This window comes from Podarcis filfolensis (assembly GCF_964270895.1).
Source record: "Podarcis filfolensis genome assembly, chromosome: 2".
Lineage (NCBI taxonomy): Eukaryota > Metazoa > Chordata > Lepidosauria > Squamata > Lacertidae > Podarcis > Podarcis filfolensis.
In genome coordinates this window covers 51,757,344-51,772,584 of record NC_139605.1, presented here as the reverse complement: position 1 = coordinate 51,772,584, position 15,241 = coordinate 51,757,344, and the positions used below count along the sequence as shown (strand labels likewise).

At 43.5% G+C, this 15,241-nt stretch overlaps 1 protein-coding gene across 4 annotated transcripts in view; it reads right to left on the bottom strand.

The window, feature by feature from the left end:
* Window positions 1-7,800, bottom strand: part of DCAF1 (DDB1 and CUL4 associated factor 1) — a 56,113-nt gene extending 48,313 nt beyond the window's left edge. For 2 of the 4 annotated variants that reach the window (XM_083603241.1, XM_083603239.1), the window contains exon 1: window positions 7,655-7,800. The gene's annotated coding sequence lies outside the window, so the exon portion shown is untranslated. Of the gene's footprint in view, window positions 1-3,154; window positions 3,375-7,654 lie in introns of those variants that run through there. The other 2 variants (XM_083603240.1, XM_083603238.1) reach the window with 2 other exon arrangements.
* Window positions 7,801-15,241: the final 7,441 nt, after the last annotated feature.

The following is a 15,241-nucleotide window of genomic DNA, read 5'->3' as shown; positions in this document are numbered from 1 at the left end:
AGAAAAAAAAACATTTACAGTAATCTACTTTGCAAGTAATCTACAGTAAACATTTACAGTAATCTACTTTGGGACGCGGGTGGTGCTGTGGGTTAAACCACAGAGCCTAGGACTTGCCCATCAGAAGGTTGGCGGTTCGAATCCCTGCGACGGGGTGAGCACCCCTTGTTCGGTCCCTGCTCCTGCCAACCTAGCAGTTCAAAAGCACGTCAAAGTGCAAGTAGATAAATAGGTACTGCTCCGGCAAGAAGGTAAACGGAGTTTCCGTGTGCTGCTCTGGTTCGCCAGAAGCAGCTTAGTCATGCTGGCCACATGACCCGGAAGCTGTACGCCGGCTCCCTCAGACAATAAAGCAAGATGAGTGCCGCAAACCCAGAGTCGGCCACGACTGGACCTAATGGTCAGGGGTCCCTTTACCTTTTACTTTGCAAGATTACTGTGAAGGTCCAAAAATAAAGTATTTTGTATATCAGAAATACAATTACCACGGAAGGCCAAACAAGAATAGGTATGTGATCAGTATATTCTGTAATTAATAGCAGCTGTTAAGGAAGGAGCAAACTGAGACACGACCAGATCAAGTCTAGCCCCGCCCTGCCCCACAGTCACCCCACCACCATCATTTCACCAATTAAAATCACACATACAAACCTGCTATTTTCCTACTTTGAGGGAAAACATACCCAATACTACCTTTGGTTTCTCTCTGTAGAGCAAATAGCTTCAGGGGACAAGTTGTTAAAAATAGGGGCAAGCATTAACCCCTCTCACCTGCCACAGTAATCCTAATCTGATGCGCTCCTGCCATCCAGCAGCTGCTATTATTATTAATCATTATATAATTGAATGATTGTCATGTGTTTACATGGGGAAATGTAAAGGCCTGAGCAGTATTATGTTGTGATCAAGTCAAATCTTGCCACCCACCCATGACACTGTATGACCCAGCCACCATGGGCATGGATGGAATGGGAGAGTGGCGAAGATGCATGTCTGATGACCCTTTCCCTATGCAAACCTGACAGGTGTTTAGATGGGGCTATGCAGATAAGGCTTACTGGGGAAGTTTTAACAGTTCACATTGAGATTCGTGGAACAAAGAAAGAGGGTTGTGCTTCAGGATGTAGTTACGAGGGAAGACCCATATCCCCACTACAGGAGACCAATGCCAGATCTACCCACTTCCCTGCCCACAACCATTTTGCAACTAGCACAGGTCGAATTGCGACCACGCTGAAATCTCTGGATGCCAGGTTGGTGACTAAACATCTCCACCTGGCTGGCCCCTCCAACTATCTTAAGAAGAGTTTATTTACTGCCTTTATATCCTACCTTTGTCTCCAAGGAGGGCTTCCCCCTCCCCAGTTAATCCCTCACAATGCTGTGAGGTAGGTTAAGAGATTGGGACTGGACAAGGTCACCCAGTGAGCTTCATAACTGAGTGAGGATTTGAACCCTGATCTTCCAAGTCCTATTGACACTCTAACCACCACTACACAACACTATCTTCCTGCTGTGGTGCAGCTATATAAAGTAAGTAGGTAAATAAATCTGGGGCAAGTAAAATGTTACTTAGAGAAGAATCTGAAATATTATATTTGAAGCTTAAATTTGTTTTATTCTGTATTTTATTTGATGTTTTAATGTGTTGTAAACAGCTTGGAGATTTTTTTCTTTAAAATATAAAGCAGTATAGAATGAAAATAATATTAATAACAGTAACAACTCAGCTGGAGGGGGTGACACCTAGACATACCATTGTGGTGACTGTAACCTAGGTTTAAGGCACCATTTGGCAATTAACTTATATATCCAAGTTTCTAACACTGCCCACAACACCTGATACTGGATGGCCTGGCTTCTACCAATATAAGAAACCAAATGCAAGGGCTGCAAGGTAGATTTTCACTCCCTCAGAGGTCCCTGTAATATGCAAGCCACTGTCACCCTACCACAGAACACACTGCCCATAAGGGCAGGTGTATCAGTAAATAGTATATTCCAAGAGAGAAGCATCACAGGTCATCCTTGTATTATTCAATATCTGGGGCTAAGTTCTAAAATTAAATATACTACAACTCAAACCAATCTAAAATTTCTTCCCCACTCCAACGTGTATGCAGCAGGGGTAGTAGTAGCTTCCCATTGGTCTGGGGAAAAGAATTATTCACACGCACAAAGACACGAACAGCTTCGCAGAGCTGAATTCTGGCATCGAAAACAGTTTCCTAACTCAAACTAAGCCCTACAATTGGTGTCGCAAAGAGAAAGGTGGTTCACGTGGGGGGAAGAGAATAAGCTTCGGGCAGACAAAACCTCCCTCGAGAGTTTATATAAAAGCTGCCACGGCGCCAGCGTCCCTCCCCCACCCTGAGAGGTGACAGCTGGGGGCCAAAGAGGAGGAGAAGAAAAAGCGGGTTGGGAACAAAACAGAAAAGGTATGCTCGCGTTGGCAGGATCAGCAAGGACCAGAAGCCGGGCAAGTAAAAGAGGAAGGGAAGGGGGGGACAGAGGAAGAAACTACCCTCTACTTTGCGACACATGTTGGTCTTTGACCCCCCCCCCCAGCATCACCCTAACCCCTCTTCTCCGCCTCCAGCACTTGCGGGGGGAGGGGGAGGGGAGAAGCCGAAAGATGCAGGGCGATCCGCGTGGAGACGAGAGAAAAGTGAGTTGCTCGCCTACCAGGGCAGCCCTGCGCGCGTTGACTCGGAACTCGGTCGCACCGTGGCTTACGGAAAACATGCCCACGACCGCAACCAATGGCTTAGGTATATCGCTACGTATCCCCCATATGGGCACTTCCCCCTCGCACGCGACCCCCTCAAACTCCCTTCCCTTCTTTACACGGGGAGATAAAGCGAGAGCCAGCGCCGTCTCCTCTCCCTCTGCTCCCGGCCCGGGAGGGCAACGCGGAGAAGGGCCCGAGCCGCCTTCCGCCCGCCCGCCTCCCTCCCCACCTCCCGGTCCTGGGCACCGGCGAGAGGGAGCCAGGAACACATGGGAGCCTCGCTGCCGGGGCTAGAAAGCAGCCTCCGCGCCGTCCGCCCAGGCGGGCTGCCGAGGCGGCCCCCACCCCGGCCTGCGCCTGTCACCGGCCTCGGCTTGCCGGCCTGCCCTTTCCCCCCTCAGCCCGGCCCCCCGCTCGCCGTACCTGTCCGGCGTCGCTGCTGCCCCTCTCGGCCTCCTCCCGGCCCCCCACGCACCGCGGCCCGGCGGCTGCTATCACTATGGCGGGCACACACTTTGCTCGTCACCGCGCTAGAGCTCCGTCACCCCCTCCCTCTCCCACGCGCTCATCGGCTCGCCCGCACGCACGCACGCCGGAGGGGGGGGGGGACGGCGCGCGCTCTGGCGACAGGGAAATGTAGTCCGGGCTACCTGCGCGTGCGCCGCCGAGCCCAAAGCCCGCTCCCATCCTCTCGCAAAGCACTTTGGGAGTTGCAGTCTACTGTCCCCATAATAGCGCATCTCTGCCTCTCCTGCCGATAGGCCGCTCGTTGCGTGTTTGAGGGAGCAGCCGGTGAAGGCGCGCTATTGACAGCTTGCTTGCCCTTACTGCCGTCGAGGAAATAATTTTGAAATAGAAAACGGGAGCTGGAAGTGCAGCTGCTGAAGGAGTTATCAAGAGTCATCGCAGTTGAAAATTTGTCAGAAGCTAGATGAAAACGTTCAGGCGCTGGGAAACCAAGTGCAACGTTATTCTGCTTTAAAAGTGCTTCTGCCTTAGCGAAGAGGCGGAGGAAAGAGATGGGCACTGGCTCCACAGCTGCTGTAACGCTCACCTGAATGCATTAAATCCAAGGCCAACCCACCATGTGCTAAATGACGGATGGGCAGAAGGTAGATTGGGATCTACTGGTAGATCTCTGGCTGATTTGCAATAGGTTGTTTAAGGTTAGCAACGACAAAATTGCTTTTTTCCTCCTAAACCGTTGCTGAAATGAAGAGGGTTAACCAGGGTTTTATTTTGAAGTGAACTGACACAGCTGAGATCACTTCTGGTACTGAAAACCAATTATTGGGCTCAGAATGTACTCACAGACGCCCTGTTCTTTAAGACTACGTATCTTTTGTGCCTGGCCCAGGTTGGTGGATGTTGGAGTTTGGAACTAACTGACTAGATCCAAAGCAGCTAAACTCTGCCTGTCTCTGAACTAAATAATGTACAAAGCAGACATTGAGAAGCTAGTGGCCGTTTCCTAAATATGTTTACTTGAAGGTCCCATTGTGGTCTTATGGGACTTACACACTAATAAATGTGTTTTGCGTTGTGTCCCAACTGTACAACTTTTTAAACCTAGGATTCTAATTTACATTCATCCATAGTCATAAGACCTTTATTATGAGAAGATGTGCACTCAAATTCTCTTTTTCGTAAGTTCCAATGCAGGTTCTAACATGGAGAAAAGCAGTTGTTCCAAATAACAGCCCAATCCTATATGGATTTAGGTATACCTGATTCCATTGAAATTAATAGGTTTACAGTGCAATCCTGCGTCTCATATATCCTATATCTATAAGTATATACAGAATTGCAGCTTTAAGTGCTGGTAACATTGCAGAGAAATAGGAAATAAGAATATAGTATATACCTATGGCAGTTCCTTTTCAAAATATGAATACACTTTTGCACAGAATTCAGAACTTCACAAGTGCTCTTCCAAGAACCATAAAAATTAAAATTAGGAGGAACAACCCATTATTCATTGTCCCATTTGTTTTTCTGCACATTTCAAACATCATAGTATTGGTGTTGCCACAGTACATAAATGAAGAACAAAATCCTTCAGCAATAAACACCAGTACATATCAATAACGCAATCACAATATTAACCATTTGGTTAATAAGCTACATTCTGAGTCAGCCAAACCTGACCATCGCCATCAAATTAAACTGTTGTGTCCATATTTGCAACCTTTTTTCCCTTTTTTGTAATTTAGTGTTTTATTGATTTTTCAGAGTCAATAATACAGAAACATTAAATAAAACTCTCTCTCTGCAAATAAATAACAATTACATTCACCCTCTCCAGTGCCTCACTTTTATTTTCATTCACAGCATCAAATTAAACATATAGAAAGCAATTTCCTCTGAGATAATTAATACAAAGATATAGTAAGACTCATTGAACTCTCTTGCTGCTCAACAAAAATCCACAGCATTTCACTGTATGTTATTCTGTCTAAGATTGCAGTCCTAACCCCACTTATGTGGGTGTAAACCCATTGAATTAAATATGACTTACCTCTGAGTAGACATGGTTAGGTTTGCATAGTAAGTAATCCTTATAAACAAAATTACAGCTGCTATCTGAACCACTTCTCTCTCCCTCCTGTTACAGAGTTCAGCGGGACCTATTCTCAAGTAAGTGCACATAGAACGAGACAGCAATCCATGACATAGATTTCATTGAACTGGACTTTTAAGTGGCTATAAGTATTATTTGTTCCAGGTTTGACTAGAATTAACCTCCTGAGAGAGGTTAGATATTATTTTTAGTGCATGAAATATTTATTGCACACGTGTATGATAACCAGTATACTAATTCGGGTCTATGTATGTAGTAAGCCTATGGGCCTGGGATTATATCACTTCATTCTGTAGTTCCTTTAGTAGAGATGAGCTAAAGTTTGGAATCAGAATCTACTGTCAACATCTGACTTTTGGTTAAATGACTGATGGAAATTAATACAACATTTGTTCATTTCTGTAGAAACCATCAGACACTGTCAAATGTAAACTGCTATTGCATGCAACCTGTCAGATATTGAATACTATATGTCAGATACAGAATTAACATTATTATTGTATTTTCTACATTTATATATAAAAATAACATATTACAACAAACCAATTTAAAATACTACCCCTAAAATGCAAACTAAACTCATAGAATAGATACAGCAGTTAAAAACAGCAGCATAATCTGTTCTAGAATTCAAGTCATAAGAAGCCCCATCTTTGCTGTTCCCCTAAAATTACCCAGATATAGTGTGCTCAGGGAGTCATTCTATGTGCAAAGGCACTCTTGTATACAAGTAAGGCCAGGTCCAGAGCATCCCCAAGCTGTGACCCTGCATTTTCAGAAGGCATGCAACCACTCCCAACACCAGTCATCCAAACTAGAACACTTCCTGCTGCCAGAAGGAACCCCTATACTGCTTGGATTGTTTCAGCTTGTTAGGTCTCATCTGACCTGGTCTAGGGCTGCCTACACACCATACAATTTAGGCACATTTAAAAGCACATAACTTCTAGTAAAGAATCCTAAGAATTATAGTTTGTTAACAGTAGTGGGAATTGTAATTCTATTAGATGTAAACTACAGTTCCCAGTAGTATTTGGGTGAAGAAGTCATGTGCTTTAGATGTAAAGTGTGTACTTAGTCTACACCCTTCTTGGGATAAGTGTTATGAGCATACCAGGCTGGTAGCCAGATTGAAGTAGGTAATAAATTCAGTATTCTGCAGGAAAACCTGGAGCCGAGATGCCATCCCCCTCTGCAACACCTTCCCTAAGAAAAGATCAAGACTGAGTGGAAAATTAGACCAGAAACAATAGAGAATGAAGTATGAGTGAAAGAACCAAAGAGATGAGTGCAAAATGGGAAGGAGCACAAAATTTTCTGTTCTGAAAAGAATCACTACAACAGAACATGGAAGAAGAATCCAAAATTAAAGCAAAAATAATAGCATAAAGGCCATACACTGGACTAGAGGTGTAATCAGATTAACAGGTGTTAAGTTAAATAGATATTATCAAAGGAGTTATCAAAAGAGGAAGTTAAATTATTTTGGGAAGGAGAGCATGCAACCATTTGTCTCCCAAATCAGAAATCTCTAGACACTCCCACTGTTCTAAATGTTCATACAGATTGCACATTTTCTGAGATGCAGTAGAGTACTTTTTCTAGTTGCACAATTTCCAGCATCACTGGCCTGAGAAGAGACTCCTGCCTAAAATTCTCAAGAGTCACTGCTCGTCAGTGTAGACAGTACTGAGCTAAATTAACCAATGGTCTGACTTAGTATAAGGCAGCTTCCTGTGTTCCTAGGGCTATTGTACACCTATAAGAGAGTACCGTATTTTTCGCTCTATAACACGCACCAGACCATAACACGCACGTAGTTTTTAGAGGAGGAAAACAAGAAAAAAAATATTCTAAATGAAATAGTGGATATATGATTTTTGTGGTTCATGCTGTGGCCACAGACATGTGATCTGACAGTGAGTTTGGAGTAGCCCAATGCAAAAATCCTGAGGATCCATGTGGATCCATGCTTTGTAACCACGGAGGAGGGAAGGAAGGGGAACCATGGATCCTCTGCTCACGACTGCAGCAGATCCCCCCCGCCACCCGCAGGCATTCGCTCCATAACACGCACAGACATTTCCCCTTACTTTCTAGGAGGAAAAAAGTGAGTGTTATGGTGCAAAAAGTACAGTAGATCAAAGATGCCCAGGGATTGCAAGTTTATGCCTAAAAATGTAAGGTGTGTGGCTCCATCAAACAGGCATTTGAAAACACATGCACATGTCAGATAAATACCTAGGTTTCACTATGACTCCTTATTGAGAGTACTCCCAGTAGCAAACATATTTCCCATAAGTTTGCAGAAGGCTGTATTTCACAGAACACTTTATATTTACCTTTAGAGAAAAACCTGTTGATTAACGCTGATGAAGCGTTAAGAGAAGACGGCAACTCGTTTTCTTCTGGTGGCAGATGACTTTGTTTCATTTGGTTTTTCTTCTGTTACAACCACCTTGCCTTCTTCAAACATGTGTTTTATCACCAGATTCCATTCTGATGTCACAAAGCAGCCAGATATTCTCTTGTAAGCATGTTTCTTTCTTTGGTTTTCACAAGAAGCCTTTGAAAATTAAGATACTGCAGGATAGGTTGTATAGATCCCAAAAGACACATTGGTGCACAATGAATTTTTTAAGGATTATGCTGGAGATGAGTTGTTGTTTTTTTGTAAACTTTGGGCACTGAAGTGTTCCAGGTGGATTTCCCCACTAATGCCACACATGCATTTAACAATGAGGGAAAGGGGGAAGAGAACAGGAGAATATCTCAGTGGGTGCATATCATAAAGCCCTGTATTCAGAGCACACTTTTGCTAGCTGTTCTTTTGTGATACAGATTCATGAATATCAAAGGATGGAGAGGTTTGTCCTGAACTCAAAGCCAACTGGTAAAATGTCTTTTTTTCTTTCTTTTTGTGTTGAGCCTACAAAACAGGAAACTGATTCTGCCACATGCTCTACTATTCTTAAATGGCATTCCCCTGAAAACAAAGAGCAAGAAAAGGTCAAATAAACTTCAGATTTGCTGGACAGTATATTTCAGCCTGAAAGACTCATCCAGCATAGGCATTAGGTTTGTCCTGTCCCATACCTTGTGCTACAAACAAGCTGAGGTCATTTGTTCAGGAGATTTTTCTCAGCACACAAATATAATATATGCTGGAGAAGTGACTCAGCCAAGGATCCTGTATTCAGTAGGCAAGTGGAAGCCAAGACAGAGCCTTTTGCTTGAGAGGAACATTGCAGAGAATGAAGGCTCCCATGAGATTAGATTCAGGTAGGTAGCCGTGTTGGTCTGACGCAGTCGAAATAAGAAATAAAAAAATTGTCCAGTAGCACCTTAGAGACCAACTAAGTTTGTTCTGGGTATAAGCTTTTGTGTGTATCTGAAGAAGTGTGCATGCACACGAAAGCTTATAGCCAGAACAAACTTGGTCTCTAAGGTGCTACTGGACTATTTTTTTATTATTATTATTTCAGCCCCATGAGATGTGAGCTGACAACAAGGCCAGAACACAACGCATGTGACTATAAACTCAAAGCAAAGTTTGACCCAGAAGAATAGTCAACTGTTATGCATCAGGTCTCACCAATCTTTTTGGGCCCTTGAGCACAAATACTAAGGTTACAGTCCTAAGTTTAACTAATCACACTGAATACAACAGGTTTTAGGGGTGACCCACAAGACACTGATCTATGAAGGTCAATGTAACTGTCCCAAAGTGGATTTCTACAGCAGAAGGGAAATGGCCAGATAGGTTTATCATCAAAGAACCCACTGAAATGTACCAATGCTTACCTTATGCAACATCTTTATTGTGACTATGGCTGTTGTCCGTAGAATGAGGTTTCTCCCAGTGCAGGCAGCATTCCCTATGTTTGTTTTAAAATACAAGGTTCCAAGTTATTTTTTTCTGTAACTTGTTTTAGCAGTTCTGCAATATACTGTACTAACACTTTCCCCTGATATGTCATATGCCAATTTGACCCACAGGTTAACTATAAAATACACCATTAAAACTTCCTTTTATTACTTTGCACATTGTTGGTTTTGAATCTGCCTTATTCTCTTGATTAATGCAAAGGTTAAATGAAGGAAAAGAACTCAATTTGTCTTTCCAGTGCTATTCATTTATTATCTGCCATGCCTGCTCTTCTTGATGTCCCTTCTGAATTAAATAGTTTGCATCTTTTCAGCCTCTTAGCATATAAAAATGACCTAAGACTTTCATTCATTTTTCTATTCTCTAGATGTTTTCTATTTCTATTATGTTCTCTTGAGGAGCTTGGATGAAAGAACTTGAGCATGTCTGGGTAGGTTTAAAACTGATTTACAGAACAATTATTCCTCTTATTTTTAGGACTGCCATAGTTTGCAGTGCTTACTTCTATGCTAGAGGCTTTCAACAATCACTCGAGTTCTTTGTCTGCACTGGTTCATTAAGAACCCTGAGACCCCCAGGTATAGGGCAGTATATTACTATTACTATTATTATTAATAATAATAATTAATATTATTAATTAATATTATTAATTAATAATAATGATGATGATGATAAATATTTCGTGTTGTAGGTGAGTTGCAGATAAGTTTTTCTATTATGTATTTGTAATATAGGAATCTGCTTTATATTGAGTTAGACCATTGGTCCATCTAGCTCAGTACTGTCTGCATTGACTGGCTTGTTGTTGTTTAGTCGTTTAGTCGTGTCCGACTCTTCGTGACTCCATGGACCAGAGCACGCCAGGCACTTCTGTCTTCCACTGCCTCCCGCAGTTTGGTCAAACTCATGCTGGTAGCTTCGAGAACACTATCCAACCATCTCGTCCTCTGTCGTCCCCTTCTCCTTGTGCCCTCCATCTTTCCCAACATCAGGGTCTTTTCCAGGGAGTCCAACTTACCCAGGTTCATGGTTCTTACATTCCAGATTCCTTTGCAATATTTTTCTTTAAAGCATTGGACTTTCCTTTCGCTTCCAGGCATATCCGCAACTGAGCGACCTTTCGGCTTTGGCCCAGCCGCTTCATCAGCTCTGAATCTACTTGTACTTGTCCTCTGCATGTTGGACGCCTTCTGATCTGAGGGTCTCATCTTCCAGTGTCATAACTTTTATATGTCTGTTGTCTTTGTCCATGGAGTTTTCTTGGCAGGGATACTGGAGTGGCTTGCCGGTTCCTCCTCCAGGTGGATCACGTTTGGACAAAACTCTCCACTATGACCTGTTCATCTTGGGTGCCCTGCACGGCATAGTTGATAGCTTCTCTGAGTTATTCAAGCCCCTTCGCCACGGCAAGGCAGTGATCCATGAAGGGGCACTGACTGGCTAAGGCTCTCCAAAATTTCAGACTGGGTCCTCTCCTAGCCCTACCCATAATTTTTTTAATGGGACTTAAGTGTGTATAACTACACACAGTTATTCCAACTGTGCAATCCCCACTCATTTAAATGGGGCTTTGCATAAGAAACCTTCTAAATGGATTGTATACCCTTCATATTTTAGCTGTTTCACGGTGCATTCCTGTAGTTTATCTACTTAAAACTCAGCCCCATTGAGTCCCAGCTAAGTATGGACAGGACTGTAGCCTTACGGCATATATTTTCAATTAAATGTTGATCATATTAGCCTTTGGCAATGGTGAAAAAATGTGGGGTGTAAATAAATACACCTAGAAGCACATAATAAAGCATTAATCTACCAGATTGCTAGAGGTTAAAGAAATCAATGAGTTAAAGTGATGAGTAAAACAATCTTTCATATAAATTATTACTGGTAAGAAATATGAAAATGTGCTCATCCACAAGTCACCTGAAACCTCAAAGGCATAATCTAAAAAGCGTTAGCATTGGAAATTGCCCTTGCAAATACTACAAAGCAAATGTAATTAACTTTCTTTCTAAGGTGGAATTGGTTCTATGACTTTTGGAGCACGGTGGATAAATGAAAAGGATGCTCTGCATCTGATGGAACAAATGAATGCACTCATTGATGGAGTCGTGGCGACAGGTTCAGTATATTTTGAATGAAAGCTAAGTGTCCATGGTTAGAAGCAGGACTAGAAACTGAGGCAAGCAAAATGCACAACTGGCGAAGGACCATGGGAAGACAATATACAATTGCACTGTGTTGCATAGGAAAGTACCTTGTACTGAGTCAGACCATTGGTCCATCTAAGTCAGTATCGTCTATAATGACTGGCAGCAGTTTTACAGGGTTTCAGGTAGGGTCTCTCAGAGCACTTTCTGGAGATAGTGGGGATTGAACCTGGGTCCTTCTGCATGTCAAGCAGATGTTCTTCCGCTCAACAGCAACCCTTCCCTCACAGAGTGATGGGCTTTCCCCAAAAGGCCAATGGTCAAAGCTTAACTTTGTTGTCGTTTAGTCATGTCCAACTCTTCGTGACCCCATGGACCAGAGCACGCCAGGCACTCCTGTCTTCCACTGCCTCCCACAGTTTGGTCAAACTTATTTTAGTAGCTTCGAGAACACTGTCCAACCATCTCGTCCTCCGTCGTCCCCTTCTCCTTGTGCCCTCAATCTTTCCCAACATCAGGGTCTTTTCCAGGGAGTCTCTCTTCCATGAGGTTGCCAAAGTATTGGAGCCTCAAAGCTTAACTAATAATCAGTATAGTAATTCCAGCCTGCACTTCAGCTAACCCCCCCGCAACATCATCATCATCATCATCATCATCATATTATTATTATTATTATTATTATTATTATTATTATTATTATTATTATCCCACCCTTCACCCTAAGGTCCCAGGGTGGGTTACAATAATTTTAAACAGTTTAAAAACTTACAATGAAAAAATGAATTGCTTCACCCAGCCAGTTGCAGCCCTTCCTTGAAACCTGCCCTGCTAGCAGGAGAGGAAAGACCCTGCAAGTGAATCTGTGTGAAAGGGCAGCCTGGTTTTTTGCCAACATGTCAATTATTCATACGGAGGAGGACCCCAGCTTACTGTTCAGCATAGCAAGGCCCATCTCTCTCTCCTTCTCCCTCTCTTGCAAGTAGATCTGCTCACAGTTACTGTTCCCCATAACGCCTCTAGAGGGAAGTAAGCACCTCTGTAACAGTGTTCACTATCTTGAGGAGCAGAACATCACCCTAGATATAGCCCTAATGAAGGGTATTACCAGGATAAAACTCCATAGTTGGGCAATGGCTATACTGTACTTGTACCAGTCAGAACATCACCAAAATGTGGTAAGTTTTCAAATTCTCCAGACTCTTCTTAAGACAAGATGTTGCATCACGGGTGGGGAACCTCTGACCCACCAGATGTTTCTGAACTAAAATTCCCATCAGCCTAATGGCAGATAAGGTTATCAGTAGCTACTAGCCACAATGGATGTATGCTACCTCTTAATTGACGGCAACATGCCTCTAAACACCAGTTGCTGGAAAGCACAACCAGTGACAGTGAGGTTGCGAGAACCAGATACTAGAGTAGAGGGACTTTGGTCTGATCAGGGCTGGACTCCCCATAAAACAGGGTGAAGCACCCACCCCAGGCAGCAGAAGTGCAAGAGGTGGCACTCTGCCCATCCCACCACTGCTGCCACTGCCAAGAGGGTGGCTGTTCCGGAGCGTGGTGCTGCCACTTGTCTTCCCTGCCCCCTAGCTCTTACCGAGTTCAGTGCAGAATGCCCTGGCTCTTACTGAGTTTGGTGAGAGCCAGGGCATTCCGGGGACAGAAGCTGAGTGGGGGGAGACAGCAATTCTCCCCTGCCCCTGAGACTGATCCAGCAGGGTTCTTATGATGTTATGACATGGAACTCCAATGATGGCTCTAGGAATGCAATAACAGGCCCTGTCTAGTGGCCCCGTTTCAGTCCCAGGCCTGTCACTGCAGCCCCAGGGGGCATCTTTTTACTCCCAGGTCTGAAATTTGACTAACATGGATCATGATGTCAGTCTCTCCAGCTCTCACTCTCTCAAGCTCTGCCACTGCTACTCCTCTGACCCATTCCATACCTTCCCAGGAGCCATTTTTTGCTTTATTTATAGCTTCCATTTATTTCAATGAAGCCCAGTGATGTCAATTGGCATTTGCGGTTCTCACTACAGTGGTACCTCGGGTTACAGATGCTTCTGGTTACAGACACTTGAGGTTACAGACTCCGCTAACCCAGAAATAGTGCCTTGGGTTAAGAACTTTGCTTCAGGATGAGAACAGAAATCGCGCGGTGGCGGCGCAGCGGCAGGCCCATTAGCTAAAGTGGTACCTCAGGTTAAGAACAGTTTTAGGTTAAGAACGAACCTTCAGAATGAATTAAGTTCTTAACCCGAGGTACCACTGTATTTCCTTTGAGCCTTCAGATAACTTCCAGTATTTCTTGTCAATCATTTTACAGCATCCATACAACTTCTCTGCAGGCGGATACTTCAATGATTATCTTGATTTGGAACATGTGATTTAGATTTCCTCTCTTGAATGACACTTTATAGTTTCACATATAGTTATTTGAAATGATTTACAGAAATGAAAATGTGGCTGAATTCTAGCTTGTAAATTACCCCGACTCTGAACTTGCAATTGTTAAGTACAATTACTTGGGAACAATTCACAATGAAATCATTGGAACTTACTTCTGCGTAAACGTGCATAGAACCAGACAGTGATAGCTCAAAATTCACCAGCTGCATTTTCTGGCATTTTTTAAACAGCTTAACAGACAGGGAGATAATTTGTGTTTAATGACCTTCACATCCTCTAATGCCTATAATTGATATTGTCTTGAATACTGACTCATATTGTAGTTGACAGGCATATAAAAACCGCTGTCAGAGTAAAATGTATACCTATCAAGAGAAAGGAAGGATCCTTTTAGTGATTATTACAGCAGCCATCCTCTTTTGGATGCTATCTCACCTAAGCTGTGCTTCGTATAGCCTCTTGCTGCAGGACCACTGGTCAAAGGAGTATTTACGTACATAGTATTTTTTTCCTTAAGGGCAAGTATTAAATGTGCTGGGACAATGTACCCTGAAGCAGATAAGGAGCATAAGTAGCTTAAAACTTGGTGGATATTTGTTTGCTGGGCAGCAATTATCCACTGAACATTCACACTTTGGGATTATTAGAATGTTGTCCCACAGCACAAGTACCAGAGCAACTGTTTCCATTAATCCCTTTCTGCTTCTCACTGTTACTTAAGGAAGCACACAGTGTGTGGCAGTGCAGCATGTTTCTGGGAGAATCATTTCATTCCATTTATTTCAGTAATTTATATACCACCACTTCATCAACAGAATAAACATCTGAGTGGTTAGGAGCGTCCTACAAATATAACTAAAAGCCAAATACAATAAAAACTCCAAATTTTTTAGCCACAAAGAACTATTAGGTAAGATATCCTGTTAAAGATCCATATTAACATATGGAACCATAATAACTACTAAAGGTGAAAGGTAAAGGACCCCTGACAGCTAAGTCCAGTCACGAAAACTCTGGGATTGCGGCGCTCATCTTGCTTTACAATCATACCTCGGGTTAAATATGCTTCAGGTTGAGCGTTTTCAGGTAACGCTCCGCGGCGACCAGGAAGTAATGGAACGCGTTACTTCCGGGTTTCGCTGCTCGTACAGGCGCTCAAAATGACGTCACCCACAGGCGCGGAAGCAGCGAAATGCGACGCACGCAGTCGCATGTTACGTTCTACTCAGGATGCGAACGGGGCCAAGGGAGCCGATGTACTGTACTGTACTGGCCAAGGGAGTCGATGCTTGTCCGCAGACAGTTTTTCCGGGCCATGTGGCCAGCATGACTAAGCCACTTCTGGCGAACCAGAGCAGTGCACGGAAACACTGTTTACCTTCCTGCTGGGGCAGTACCTATTTATCTACTTGCACTTTGACGTGCTTTTGAACTGCTAGGTTGGCAGGAGCAGGGACTGAGCAACGGGAGCTCACCTGTCG